The following is a 15,821-nucleotide window of genomic DNA, read 5'->3' as shown; positions in this document are numbered from 1 at the left end:
ACCATCTCCCTATCCATGAGATGCCAGAAATTCTTCAGGGTAGCAGTGACAATCAAAGGCAAGATTCATCATTTCCAGTATGCAGCCATGCCCTTTGGCCTCTCTACAGCGCCAAGGATCTTCACCAAAGTAATTCTAGAGGTGATTGCTTATCTTCGCCAAAAAGAGACATTAATTGTGCCCTACTTAGATGACTTTTTGGTAATCGGAAATTCAGTTTCTCAATGTGCTGACCGCTTAGCTCATGCAATTTCATCTCTACAGAATCTAGGTTGGATCATCAATATCAACAAATCCAGACTTACTCCACTGTCACTCCAAGCGTTTCTGGGGTTCCATCTAGACTCTATAACCCAAAAATGTCTTCTCCCTCAAGTAAAAATATCACTCATCAGACAAAGTCACAGCTGCGATGGATAACCCACACATGTCTCTAAGGAGAGCTATGTCGTTACTGGGATCTCTTATTTCATGTACCCCTGCAGTCCAATGGGCACAATACCATACCCGGACACTGCAACACCAAATCCTCCAAGAGGAAAGACGACTGCTTGGTCACCTGAATGCAAAAATAACTTTGTCCTAGGAAGTTTTAACTTCCTTAACAAGGTGGCTAGATTCTAACCATTTGATGAATGGTGTTCCATGGGTAATAACACCATCTCACACTGTAACCACTGACGCCAGTCCTCACGGATGGGGCGCCCATATGGGAAGTAAATTTTGCCAAGGGTTATGGGACACGGAAGAATGCCACAGCTTATCTAACCTTAAAGAACTAAATGCAGTAAAATACACCTTATACCATTTTCTCCCACAGCTTCGGGGAAAAGACGTCAGAATCCTTTCCGACAACACCACCACAGTGGCCTATCTAAACAGACAAGGAGGTACTCGATCAGAGACTCTGATGTCTTCAGCCGGGAAAATCTTGGATCTAGCAGAAAAACATCTATTATCCCTTACTGTGCTTCACATAAGGGGGGAAAACAAGCAGCAGGCAGACTTCTTAAGTCGACACACCTTGAGGCAGGGAGAATGGTGCCTAAACCATCATGTCTTCCAAGAGATACTATCCCTATGGGGTTGTCCTCAAAAAGATCTCTTCGCCACAAGAAGAAACAGGCAAGTCCAGAAATTTGCCTTCCTATCTTTAGCAGATCATCCGGACATTCTGGACGCTCTCCAAGTCCCTTGGCAGTTCAGTCTAGCATTCGTCTTCCCTCCGATAATATTATTACCACAGATCATACGGAAAATCAGAGAGGATGGAGCGAGAGTTATACTGATAGCTCCATTTTGGCCCAAGAGGCCATGGTTCTCGTGGCTAAAAACCATGTCGGTCTCAGACCCTTGGGTCCTCCCCTCAATACCCAACCTTCTCTTCCAGGGACCATTTTTCCACCCTCAGGTGGACAATCTCCATCTGACGGCCTGGAATTTGAAAGGCAGATGCTAAAATTAAGGGGGTTCTCGGAGGGATTGATTGAGACACTCATCCAAAGTAGAAAACATTCTACCACAAAAATATATACAAAAATATGGAAGAAATTCTTACAATTCCATACATCTCCCAACACATCAGGAATTCCAATACAATCTATCTTGGAATTCCTTCAAAAAGGGAGGGAACTAGGTTTATCTGTAAATACGCTAAAAGTTCATGTATCAGCACTAGGGGCCCTCTATGGCTATAACATTGCGGGAAATAGATGGGTATCCCAATTTATCACAGCTTGCGAACGGATAAATCCCATTAACATACCTAGAATTCCACCCTGGGATCTAAATTTAGTTTTACAAGCCCTAACAGATTCTCTGTTTGAACCAATAGATTCAATACCCATTAAACACCTATCACTAAAAACGGCCCTCTTGGTAGCACTGACTTCGGCTAGGAGAATCGGTGACATCCAAGCTCTTTCTATAGATCCACCTTTCCTGCTAACTTTTCAGGATAAGTTGATTGTTAAACCAGGCCCCTCCTACCTTCCCAAGGTAGCAAAGAAATTTCATAGATCACAAGAAATACTCCTGCCCACCTTCTTCAGTAATCCCTCCACTCCTAAAGAACAGAAGTATCACACTCTAGATCTTAGGAGAGTAGTTTTAAAATACATTGAAAGGACCAGGAGCTGGCGACAGTGTAGGGCTCTGTTCATATCCTTCCAGGGTCACAAGAAGGGTCATGGAGTCACAAAAAGCACCTTCTCCCGGTGGATCAGGGAGTCTATCAGACTGGCTTATTCCACGAGGAAAGAAAACCCTCCGGAAGGCATAACGGCACACTCTACCAGAGCTATGGCATCCTCCTGGGCCGAAAGAGGAGACGTCCCAATAGAAACCATATGTAAGGCGGCAACTTGGTCAGATCCTTCTACCTTCTATAACCACTATAGGCTTGACCTGTCATCAACTTCTGACCTAGACTTTGGCAGGACTGTCCTCAGCACGGTGGTCCCTCCCTAGGTGATGGTCTCTGGAAAATCTGTAGGGTGCTGTCGTGGCGAAGGGTAAAAAGCCGGATTACTCACCGGTAATGCTCTTTTAGTGAGTCCACGACAGCACCCTATCACATCACTCCCTAGGTTAATATAGTATATACTAATGAGTAAAATTCCTCTTTCCAAACATAGAGCAAATAAGTTTAAATTTTGAATAATGATATTTGCCTAACCCTGAGGAGGAAAGGCGGACCGCCCCCTTTTATCTTTCTATAGGTTTCCTGTTCCTGTGGGGCGGATCCCTCTCTCCAGTAGGGTGCTGTCGTGAACTCACTAAAAGAGCATTACCGGTGAGTAATCCGGCTTTTCTCCTTCAGTAAATCTGTCCATTGTCCCGAACTCTTTATTGTACTCAGTCTATTATTGATTCCTCCTTAGACCCCCTCTTCCCCCCCTTCCCTATGTTATTTCTCCACTTGCACAGATTTCATTCGTTTACTCTATAATTTCTCATTGTTCTGTTTTTCTGTTCATCTCGTTCATTCAGTGATCGTCTCCTTTTCACAATCCCTTCCCCCCTCTTATTTACACGTCTTTTCCTTTATTAATCCGCTCCACAACTCTTATTGTATCTACTTTACTTTAATCTTATTTATTCCATTGCTATATGGTAATTCAGTCATATTGTTCACAAGTAATTCTTTTAATAATTAATATGTAATTATTAATTTTACTTCATCGCTTACACCATTAATTATGGTGTGAATATATAGATTCCTTTTTCACTAATTACAGTTACACTCTGTATTTCACATGGATTGTTCATTATTATCATTTTTTTATCTGTTGTCATCACAATCATTCATTGTTTACATTATTAATTATCTGCATAAATATAGAAATTCCCTCTTTATCACACTTAGTCACACTGTGTGCTTCACAGGGATTATTATTATATATTTCTTGTTGTCCTCACTGTCACTAATTCATTCATTGCTATATACTTCTCATAATACGGCATAGAACTTCATTTCCACTGGTAGCAGGATGTGCGCATGCGCTTTTGTCATTCATGCTGAGATCACCTTCCTCTGGCAGTTGATGGTAGCGGTAACTTCCGCTTGTCATTGGCTGAGTGGAACGCACGCGCTCCATCGCCGCCGGAGGTGGGAGGCCTCTGTTGCCGTGGTGCTGAGGACGCATGTGCCGTCATCACCCGGATGCCAGTGCTTCGTATTGGGGTGAACCTGCACATCCGTTTGGTGGAACGTTTCATTACTACTATTAGGGGGAGGTATTAAGGGCGCTGACGCGATGGTCACGTGTACCAATAAGTATTGATACTTATATTAGTAACGGGGAGGTTGTGTTATGATGGCACTTATGGGGAGTGGCCATATATATGTAAAGATGGTCACATGAGGGTCAAAACAAGCATCGATAGGAAAGCGGGTGTAATAAATTACTATCAGCCTCTCCATCTTCGCCCCTGAAAGAAGACAACGTCGAAACGCGCGTCGGGTGGGAGACAGGGCAGTTTTACTCCCCACTAAGGTAAACAACATTAAAGTGCACCGTTTTCTTTGTGGTATCCTGCTTATTTATCATTATTGTTTACATGCACCAAGGCACTTTCTGAGTTGTATCCAGCAGCCAGTGTTGTATTTTTACCTTGTATATACCACTCTGCACTGAGGCACTTTATGGATGATTTTCTATACATTGTTAGCAAAGTATAATTCTGGTTTATGCTGTAAAACCATTAAGTAAAGGTTATAGTGAAATCTAGTAAGCTGTTTATCATTTAGGATTAGGCCAATATTTATTGATTAACCTTCACGGGGCAGTGAGATTGTATGTCTCCTGTTGTGAATTCTGTGGCTGAATTCACTCCTGTGGTCACAAGTGGTACTGCAGCTTCTGAGCTTCCTTCCTCAGGTGTTCTGGTGAGCTCATTAGCTGCTTCGTTACTTAACTCCGCCTGATGCTGCTATCCCTGCTCCTTGTCAATGTTTCAGTGTTGGATCTGAGCTTCTCCTGATTGTTCCTGTGACCTGCTGCTCTGTATAGCTAAGTGCTTTTTTGCTATTTTGTTGCCTTTTTTCTGTCCAGCTTGTCTTTTGTTTTGCTGGAAGCTCTGAGACGCAAAGGGTGTACCGCCGTGCCGTTAGTCCGGCACGGTGGGTCTTTTTTGCCCCCTTTGCGTGGGTTTCGCTTTAGGGTTTTTTGTAGACTGCAAAGTTCGCTTTACTGTCCTCGCTCTGTCTAAAGGTACCTTCACACATAACGATATTGTTAACGATATCGTTGCTATTCGTGACGTAGCAACGATATCATTAATGAAATCGTTCTGTGTGACAGCGACCAACGATCAGGCCCCTGCTGGGAGATCGTTGGTCGCTGAATAAAGTCCAGAACTTTATTTCGTCGCTGGACTCCCTGGAGACATCGCTGGATCGGCGTGTGTGACACCGATCCAGCGATGTCTTCACTGGTAACCAGGGTAAACATCGGGTAACTAAGCGCAGGGCCGCGCTTAGTAACCCGATGTTTACCCTGGTTACCATGCTAAAAGTAAAAAAAAAAAAAAACAGTACATACTTACCTACAGCCGTCTGTCCTCCAGCGCTGCGCTCTGCTCTCCTCCTGTACTGGCTGTGAGCCGGAAAGCAGAGCGGTGACGTCAGCGCAGCGCTGGAGGACAGACGGCTGTAGGTAAGTATGTACTGTTTTTTTTTTTTTTACTTTTAGCATGGTAACCAGGGTAAACATCGGGTTACTAAGAGCGGCCCTGCGCTTAGTTACCCGATGTTTACCCTGGTTACCGGCATCGTTGGTCGCTGGAGAGCGGTCTGTGTGACAGCTCTCCAGCGACCAAACAGCGATGCTGCAGCGATTCGGATCGTTGTCGGTATCGCTGCAGCGTCGCTAAATGTGAAGGGGCCTTAAGAATATCGGGCCCCACTTTGCTGAATCTATTTCATCCCTACGTTTTGTCTTTTCATCTTACTCACAGTCATTATATGTGGGGGGCTGCCTTTTCCTTTGGGGTATTTCTCTGGGGGCAAGTCAGGCCTATTTTTCTATCTTCAGGCTAGCTAGTTTCTTAGGCTGTGCCGAGTTGCATAGGTAGTGGTTAGGCGCAATCCACAGCCACTTTTAGTTGTGTTTAGGATAGGATCAGGTGTGCAGTCTACAGAGTTTCCACGTCTCAGAGCTCTTTCTTTTGTTTTTGGGTATTTGTCAGATCACTGTGTGCGCTCTGATCGCTAGGCACACTGTGTCTCTGGATTGCCTTCATTACACCTTTCATTAGCAGACATAACAGTACTAGGAGCCAACTAATGATTCTCAATAGAGGGAAAGAAAAAGTTCTGACATCATTTTTTTTTTTTTTTCTCTGCTCTGTGTTCACTTTTTTTTTTTTTTTCCCCTAGACATTTGGGTGTTTCTGGACACAGGTGTGGACATGGATTTTCAGGGTCTGTGCTCTTCAATGGATAATCTCGTTATAAATGTACAAAAGATTCAAGATACTATTGATCAGAAATCTATGTTAGAACCAAGAATTCCTATTCCTGATTTGTTTTTTGGAGATAGAACTAAGTTTCCAAGTTTCAAAAATAATTGTAAGCTATTTCTGGCCTTGAAACCTCATTCTTCTGGTAATCCTATTCAACAGGTTTTGATTATTATTTCTTTTTTGCGCGGCGACCCTCAAGACTGGGCATTTTCTCTTGCGCCAGGAGACCCTGCATTGAGTAGTGTCGATGCGTTTTTCCTGGCACTCGGATTACTGTACGATGAGCCTAATTCAGTGGATCAGGCTGAGAAAAATTTGCTGGCTTTGTGCCAGGGTCAGGATGATATAGAAGTATATTGTCAGAAATTTAGGAAATGGTCAGTACTCACTCAGTGGAATGAATCTGCGCTGGCAGCTTTGTTCAGAAAGGGTCTCTCTGAGGCTCTTAAGGATGTCATGGTGGGATTTCCTATGCCTGCTGGTTTGAATGAGTCTTTGTCTTTAGCCATTCAGATCGGTAGACGCTTGCGCGAGCGTAAATCTGTGCACCATTTGGCGGTATTGCCTGAGGTTACACCTGAGCCTATGCAGTGCGATAGGACTATGACCAGAGTGGAACGGCAGGAATACAGACGTCTGAATGGGCTATGTTTCTACTGTGGTGATTCCACTCATGCTATTTCTGATTGTCCTAAGCGCACTAAGCGGTCCGCTAGGTCTGCCGTCATTGGTACTGTACAGTCCAAATTCCTTCTGTCCATTACCTTGATATGCTCTTTGTCGTCGTTTTCTGTCATGGCGTTTGTGGATTCAGGCGCTGCCCTAAATCTGATGGATTTGGATTATGCTAAACGTTGTGGGTTTTTCTTGGAGCCTTTGCGGTGTCCTATTCCATTGAGAGGAATTGATGCTACACCTTTGGCCAAGAATAAACCTCAGTACTGGGCCCAGCTGACCATGTGCATGGCTCCTGCACATCAGGAAGTTATTCGCTTTCTGGTGTTGCATAATCTGCATGATGTGGTCGTGTTGGGGTTGCCATGGCTACAAACCCATAATCCAGTATTGGATTGGAATTCCATATCGGTATCCAGCTGGGGTTGTCAGGGGGTACATGGTGATGTTCCATTTTTGTCGATTTCGTCATCCACCCCTTCTGAGGTCCCAGAGTTCTTGTCTGATTATCAGGATGTATTTGAAGAGCCCAAGTCCGATGCCCTACCTCCGCATAGGGATTGTGATTGTGCTATCAATTTGATTCCTGGTAGTAAATTCCCTAAAGGTCGATTATTTAATTTATCCGTGCCCGAACACGCCGCTATGCGCAGTTATGTGAAGGAATCCCTAGAGAAGGGACATATTCGCCCATCGTCATCACCACTGGGAGCAGGGTTCTTCTTTGTAGCTAAGAAGGATGGTTCGCTGAGACCGTGTATTGATTACCGCCTTCTTAATAAGATCACTGTTAAATTTCAGTATCCCTTGCCATTGTTATCTGACTTGTTTGCTCGGATTAAGGGGGCTAGTTGGTTCACTAAGATAGATCTTCGTGGTGCGTATAATCTGGTGAGAATCAGGCAAGGAGATGAATGGAAAACTGCATTCAATACGCCCGAGGGTCATTTTGAGTATCTAGTGATGCCGTTCGGACTTGCCAATGCTCCATCAGTGTTTCAATCCTTTATGCATGACATCTTCCGTGAGTACCTGGATAAATTCCTGATTGTTTACTTGGATGACATTTTGATCTTCTCAGATGATTGGGAGTCTCATGTGAAGCAGGTCAGAATGGTTTTTCAGGTCCTGCGTGCTAACTCTTTGTTTGTGAAGGGATCAAAGTGTCTCTTCGGTGTGCAGAAAGTTTCATTTTTGGGATTCATTTTTTCCCCTTCTACTATCGAGATGGATCCAGTTAAGGTCCAAGCCATCCAGGATTGGATTCAGCCGACATCTCTGAAAAGTCTGCAAAAGTTCCTGGGCTTTGCTAATTTTTATCGTCGCTTCATCTGTAATTTTTCTAGCATTGCCAAACCACTGACCGATTTGACCAAGAAGGGTGCTGATTTGGTCAATTGGTCTTCTGCTGCTGTGGAAGCTTTTCAGGAGTTGAAGCGTCGTTTTTGTTCTGCCCCTGTGTTGTGTCAGCCAGATGTTTCTCTTCCGTTCCAGGTCGAGGTTGATGCTTCTGAGATTGGAGCAGGGGCGGTTTTGTCACAGAGAGGTTCTGATTGCTCAGTGATGAAACCATGTGCTTTCGTTTCCAGGAAGTTTTCGCCCGCTGAGCGTAATTATGATGTGGGCAACCGAGAGTTGCTGGCCATGAAGTGGGCATTCGAGGAGTGGCGTCATTGGCTTGAAGGAGCTAAGCATCGCGTGGTGGTATTGACTGATCATAAGAACTTGACTTATCTCGAGTCTGCCAAGCGCTTGAATCCTAGACAGGCCCGTTGGTCGTTATTTTTTGCCCGCTTCGACTTTGTGATTTCGTACCTTCCGGGCTCTAAAAATGTGAAGGCGGATGCTCTGTCTAGGAGTTTTGTGCCCGACTCTCCGGGTTTATCTGAGCCAGCGGGTATCCTCAAGGAAGGAGTCATTGTGTCTGCCATCTCCCCTGATTTGCGGCGGGTGCTGCAAAAATTTCAGGCGAATAAACCTGATCGTTGTCCAGCGGAGAAACTGTTCGTCCCTGATAGGTGGACTAATAAACTTATCTCTGAACTTCATTGTTCGGTGTTGGCTGGTCATCCTGGAATCTTTGGTACCAGAGAGTTAGTGGCTAGATCCTTCTGGTGGCCATCTCTGTCACGGGATGTACGTACTTTTGTGCAGTCCTGTGGGATTTGTGCTAGGGCTAAGCCCTCCTGTTCTCGTGCCAGTGGGTTGCTTTTGCCCTTGCCGGTCCCAAAGAGGCCTTGGACACATATTTCGATGGATTTCATTTCTGACCTTCCCGTTTCTCAAAAGATGTCAGTCATTTGGGTGGTCTGTGATCGCTTTTCTAAAATGGTCCATCTGGTGCCCTTGGCTAAATTGTCTTCCTCCTCTGATTTGGTACCTTTGTTTTTTCAGCATGTGGTTCGGTTGCATGGCATTCCTGAGAATATTGTTTCTGACAGAGGTTCCCAGTTTGTTTCAAGGTTCTGGCGAGCCTTTTGTGGTAGGATGGGCATTGACCTATCCTTTTCCTCGGCTTTCCATCCTCAGACTAATGGCCAGACCGAACGAACCAATCAGACCTTGGAAACATATCTGAGATGTTTTGTTTCTGCAGACCAGGATGATTGGGTGTCCTTTTTGCCGTTGGCTGAGTTCGCCCTTAATAATCGGGCCAGCTCGGCTACCTTGGTTTCTCCATTTTTCTGCAATTCTGGGTTCCATCCTCGTTTCTCTTCAGGACAGGTTGAGTCTTCGGACTGTCCTGGTGTGGATTCTGTGGTGGACAGGTTGCAGCAGATCTGGACTCAGGTAGTGGACAATTTGACCTTGTCCCAGGAGAAGGCTCAACTTTTCGCTAATCGCAGACGCCGTGTGGGTCCCCGACTTCGTGTTGGGGATCTGGTTTGGTTATCTTCTCGTCATATTCCTATGAAGGTTTCCTCTCCTAAATTTAAACCTCGTTTTATTGGTCCGTATAGGATTTCTGAGGTTCTCAATCCTGTGTCTTTTCGTCTGACCCTCCCAGACTCCTTTTCCATACATAATGTATTCCATAGGTCATTGTTGCGGAGATACGTGGCACCTATGGTTCCATCTGTTGAGCCTCCTGCCCCGGTTTTGGTGGAGGGGGAATTGGAGTATATTGTGGAGAAGATTTTGGATTCTCGTGTTTCTAGACGGAAACTCCAGTATCTGGTTAAATGGAAGGGTTATGCTCAGGAAGATAATTCCTGGGTTTTTGCCTCTGATGTTCATGCTCCCGATCTTGTTCGTGCCTTTCATGCGGCTCATCCTGGTAGGCCTGGGGGCTCTGGTGAGGGTTCGGTGACCCCTCCTCAAGGGGGGGGTACTGTTGTGAATTCTGTGGCTGAATTCACTCCTGTGGTCACAAGTGGTACTGCAGCTTCTGAGCTTCCTTCCTTCAGGTGTTCTGGTGAGCTCATTAGCTGCTTCGTTACTTAACTCCACCTGATGCTGCTATCCTTGCTCCTAGTCAATGTTCCAGTGTTGGATCTGAGCTTCTCCTGATTGTTCCTGTGACCTGCTGCTCTGTATAGCTAAGTGCTTTTTTGCTATTTTGTTGCCTTTTTTCTGTCCAGCTTGTCTTTTGTTTTGCTGGAAGCTCTGAGACGCAAAGGGTGTACCGCCGTGCCGTTAGTCCGGCACGGTGAGTCTTTTTTGCCCCCTTTGCGTGGGTTTCGCTTTAGGGTTTTTTGTAGACTGCAAAGTTCGCTTTACTGTCCTCGCTCTGTCTAAGAATATCGGGCCCCACTTTGCTGAATCTATTTCATCCCTACGTTTTGTCTTTTGATCTTACTCACAGTCATTATATGTGGGGGGCTGCCTTTTCCTTTGGGGTATTTCTCTGGGGGCAAGTCAGGCCTATTTTTCTATCTTCAGGCTAGCTAGTTTCATAGGCTGTGCCGAGTTGCATAGGTAGTGGTTAGGTGCAATCCACAGCCACTTTTAGTTGTGTTTAGGATAGGATCAGGTGTGCAGTCTACAGAGTTTCCACGTCTCAGAGCTCGTTCTTTTGTTTTTGGGTATTTGTCAGATCACTGTGTGCGCTCTGATCGCTAGGCACACTGTGTCTCTGGATTGCCTTCATTACACCTTTCATTAGCAGACATAACAGTCTCCATAACATGAGGCATCCTGTATCATTTTGTTATCGTTGGAATTCTTGAATATTGAATAAAAGTAATGATTATTTTATACATTCCTTTTTCCTTCCGTTATTTTGGAGGGTTGATTCTAAGATTGTTTTTTCCTCCAGTAATATATGTTTTATATTTGTGTAATGAGAGTGGTGGAGATGGCAGGATCGCAGCTGACCACAGACGTTACATGTCCGCATCTTCTCACCATTATTCCCGGGGACTTCTCCCATCTTCGGGACTTTTACAATATTTGTTTTGCAGGTTTTGGATCCGGATAAAGATCTGAACAATATTAATGCTCCAGAGATAAATGTGAGGGGTGATAAGCGGTGTAAAGAGGATACCCCTAATGTGAGGGGCGATCAGCGGTGTAATGAGGAAACCCCTAATGTGAGGGGCGATCAGCGGTGTAAAGAAGAGACCACTAATGTGAGGGGCGATCAGCAGTGTGCAGAAGAGACTCCTACAGATAACGGCCCAGGTGAGAGTCTTTCGATGAATATTTACTTATGTGAGTGGCCGATTTCTTCATCATCTGACGTCGGTTCTGATGAAGGAAAATTATTTGTCCTGTTTGGGCCTCAGAGACCATCAGCTCCTATTAATCTGATGTTAGTGTGGTGAAAGAATCTAGAACATGGAGATGTCCCCCCCCCCCCCCCCCCTAAATAACCATGACTGACCCTGGGCTCCTCCATAATGATGGGGAGTGGAGATAGCATTGATTTTATTCGTTAGCCCTAAGATGCTGCAGTTAATAATCATGGACTCCGAGTATGAACAGGGAGAAAAAATGAAAACTTTTTTATTTTGACAAAACTTAGTTTTTTATTTTCACAAAATAAATCCAACAATAAAAGACCCCGATATAATGTACCCCACATATAAAGTTATTACGTTATTGACCCCGCTGCTTCCTCACCACTGCCAGAGCTACCGCCTCACCAACACCGGAGCATCTGCAACACCCAACCTAATGCCTCCTTCCCCACCATCCTGTAGAATGTAAGTCCGCAAGGGCAGGGTCCTCGCCCCTCTGTATCAGTCTGTAATTGTTAGTTTACTGTAAGTGATATCTGTAATTTGTATGTAACCCCTTTTCATGTACAGACCATGGAATCAATGGTGCTATAGAAATAAATAATAATAATAAATAATAATTATTTTAACAGCAAAAAATTCTAAAATTTAATCCTCTACAGCTGCACCAAAAGGGTTAAATGAAAGCAGTGACTCATCCTGAATGAGAAGAATCAGACATTGCGGCTCTCGGAACGAAGTGTTTTCTTTCCATAAAATATGGAATTGTCGTGGCATGGCAAGTTGTAAAACTGATAACAAACTAATAATATATCTGTATATATTTGGTCTCGCTGTAATCCTGAGGACCCGACGTTACTTCTGCCACACAGGGAGAGGCACAAATATGCAGAAAATCAGTGTCAGAATCGCTGTTTCCACCCCCATTAAAAGTTAATATACAAGTTTATACGTACCCCTAAGTATCACAACTGACAAATACAGATCATACACGGCATCGTAAAGCTGCGCGAACTGAGAACTATAAGGGTATGTGTCCACGTTCAGGATTGCATCAGGATTTGGTCAGGATTTTTCATCAGTATTTGTAAGCCAAAACCAGGAGTGGGTGATAAATGCAGAAGTGGTGCATATGTTTCTATTATACTTTTCCTTTAATTGTTCCACTCCTGGTTTTGGCTTACAAATACTGATGAAAAATCCTGACCAAATCCTGATGCAATCCTGAACGTGGACACATACCCTAACAAGTTACATCCCCTGAACACAGCGGCGCAAAAACAAATCCTTAATAGTGATGAGCGAATATACTACTCGTTACTCGAGATTTCCCGAGCATGCTCGGGTGTCCTCCAAGAATTTTTTAGTGCTTGGAGATTTAGTTTTCATCGCCTCAGCTGAATGATGAGCTGAACAGCCTAAGCACACTGTTTTAAGGGGGCAAAGCGCTGGAGCGCTGCCCATAACGTCCACTTCACAGGACCACTCAAGCATTTCTCAGCATAAGGCGGCATTGACCGGAGATTGGTCGAAAAGTTGAATAGTCACTCATATACGTTTATCTCTTCTCTGCTCTACGAGTATTGTGTGTGACCATAAATTTCCTTTTTTGCATCACCTTACGGATAGAGTGTGCGGTGAATTCTTAATTTGGACTCTGGGTCTCAAGGGCCCATTCCACCAGCACCTCGCATTTGGACAGAGTGCAGACCAATTTATTGTATATAATGTCTACAATCGTTATATTTCTAGAAAATAATATAATCAGTTTTATTCTTTGCAGATGACTGTACCGGGAGCTCAGAGGAACATCCAAAATCTTCAGATGTTACTGCAGATGATTGTGGTATCATTCAATATGAATATGAGAAAAATGACAATATTAAAGATATACCCTCCACCCCTCAAATCCAAAATATGTCATTTGATCCTGCTAAACAGATCCGATCTGATTCATCACAGACTGCTAAGCAAAATACAAGTCACAGACAGGGTGTCGAATGTCAAAAAGTTTCCATAGGGGAAAAGCCATATTTATGTTCAGAATGTGGCAAATGTTTTTCCACGAAATCAGGTTTGGTTACACATCAGAAAATTCACACAATGAAGAAACCATTTTCGTGTTTAGAATGTGGGAAATGTTTTACCCAAAAAACAGCTCTTGGTAAACATCAGAGAATTCACACAGGGGAGAAGCCATATTCATGTCAGGAATGTGGAAGATGCTTTACTAATAATTCACATCTTGTTAGACATGAGAGAACTCACACAGAAGGAAAGCCATATTCATGTTCAGAATGTGGGAAATGTTTTGATTGGAAATCACATCTCGTTATACATCTTAGAAAACACACAGGGGAGAAACCATTTTCTTGTTCAGAATGTGGGATCAGTTTTAACCAGAAGCCTAGTCTGATTAGACATCAGAGACTTCATACAGGAGAGAAGCCATATTCATGTTCAGATTGTGGAAAAAGTTTTATTGTAAAATCACTTTTGATTAGACATAAAAAAATCCACAAAGTGGAAAACCCATATTCATGCTCAGAATGTGGGAAATGTTTTACCATCAAACCAGATCTCATTAGACATCATAAAATACACACTGGGGAGAAACTATTTTCATGTTCAGAATGTGGGAAATGTTTTAATCAGAAACTTACTCTTATTGGACATCAAAGAATTCATACAGGGGAGAAACCATTTTCATGTTCAGAATGTGGAGAAAGTTTTACCACTAAACGACATCTTGTTAAACATCAGAGAATTCACATAGGGGTGAATCCATGTTCATGTTCACAATGTGGAAAAAATTTTAACTCTAAAGCAATTCTTTTAAGACATAAAAAAATTCACACAACAGAGAAGCCATTTTCATGTCAGGTATGTGGAAAATGTTTTACCGTGAAATCATATCTTGCAAGACATCAGAGAAGTCACAAAGGTGAGAAGCCATTTTTATGTTCCGAGTGTGGAAAATATTTTACCCAGAAACAACATCTTATGATACATCAAAGACTTCACACAGGGGAGAAGCCATTTTCATGCCCAAAATGTGGAAAATGTTTTACCCAGAAATCAGATCTTGTTATTCATGACAGATCTCACACAGGGGAAAAACCATTTTCATGTTCACAATGTGGGAAATGTTTTAGCCATAAACATATTCTTAATACACATAAAAAAACTCACACAGGAGAAAAGCCGTTTTCATGTTCAGAATGTGGAAAATGTTTTACAAAGAAAGAAAACCTTATTAGACATCAAAGAACTCACACAGGGGAGAAGCCGTATTCATGCTCAAAATGTGGAAAATGCTTTATCCGTAAGTCGGGTCTTCTTAAACATGAAAGATCTCACACAAGGAAAAGCCAGTTTCATGTTTAGAATGTGGAAAATGTTTCACTGTTAGATCAGATCTTGTTAAATATCACAGAATTTACACGGGAAAAGCCACTTTCAAGTTCAGAATGTGGAATACATTATTTAGCTTCAATCCCCTTCTGACATAGCCAGTTTCCGTTTTTGCATTTCTGTTTTTTTACCCCCTTTCATGATCCTTTTTTGTTTTTCTGTCAATATAGCGGAATGAGGGCTTTTTTGTTTGTCGGTGCGAATTGTAATTTTGAATGACACCATTCATTTTACCATATGTTGTACCAGAAAACTTGGAAAAAAAATTCCAAGTGCATTGAAATTGCAAAAAAAGTTAAATTCCACAAACATTTGTTGGGTATTTTATTTACCATGTTCATTGTATTGTAAAACTGACTTGGCAATATGATTCCTCAGGTCAGTACAAGTACGCAGATACCAATCATGTATACATATTTTTTATTTGTGTTAAAGATTGGAAATTAAAAAAAAAAAACTTGCACGACCCGTAACTTTAATTTTTGAGACCTGGGGCTCTGTGAGGGCTTATGTTTTGTGCCTTGAGCTTTTTTTACGGCTATGTTATTGGTACCATTTTGGAGGAAGATACAATGTTATGATTGCCTGCTATTGCAATGTTGCAGCCAAAAAATGTATTTGTGGCTTTTTGATTTTTTTTTTTGTTTCTCATTATGGCATTTACCAATTCGAATAATTTATTTTATATTTTGATATATCGGACATTTTTGAAAGGAGCAATACCAAATTTGTGGGATTTTTTTGTTTTAGTTTTAATGGGGCACAAGGGGGGTGATTTGAACTTTTGAGATTTTTTTTCATATTTGTAAAAAAATTTTGATAATTTTTACTGTCTTTGTTAGTTTTCTTAGTAGTCTTGAAGCAGCGATTATCCGATTGCTTGCGCATCACATAGCAGGGCTTCAAACTGCCATGTATAGCAGAAATCACGATCTCCTATGAACGAAGGCCACAGGCCAGCACTCATAAGATGATCATGATGACAGGTAGAGGGGTCATCAGCAGATCCTCAGGTGTAAGGACAACCCATTTGCACCCCGTGATCAACCTGATTTAAAAACAGGCAGGAAATGTTTTACATCT

The 15,821-nt window shown here is 42.8% G+C and overlaps 1 pseudogene; it reads left to right on the top strand.

The window, feature by feature from the left end:
- Positions 1-1,038: 1,038 nt before the first annotated feature.
- LOC138656614 (zinc finger protein 271-like) lies at positions 1,039-14,978 on the top strand (annotated as a pseudogene).
- Positions 14,979-15,821: the final 843 nt, after the last annotated feature.

The sequence above is a fragment of the Ranitomeya imitator genome, unplaced genomic scaffold (genome assembly GCF_032444005.1).
Source record: "Ranitomeya imitator isolate aRanImi1 unplaced genomic scaffold, aRanImi1.pri SCAFFOLD_1699, whole genome shotgun sequence".
NCBI lineage: Eukaryota > Metazoa > Chordata > Amphibia > Anura > Dendrobatidae > Ranitomeya > Ranitomeya imitator.
This window is presented reverse-complemented; position numbering and strand designations above follow the sequence as displayed.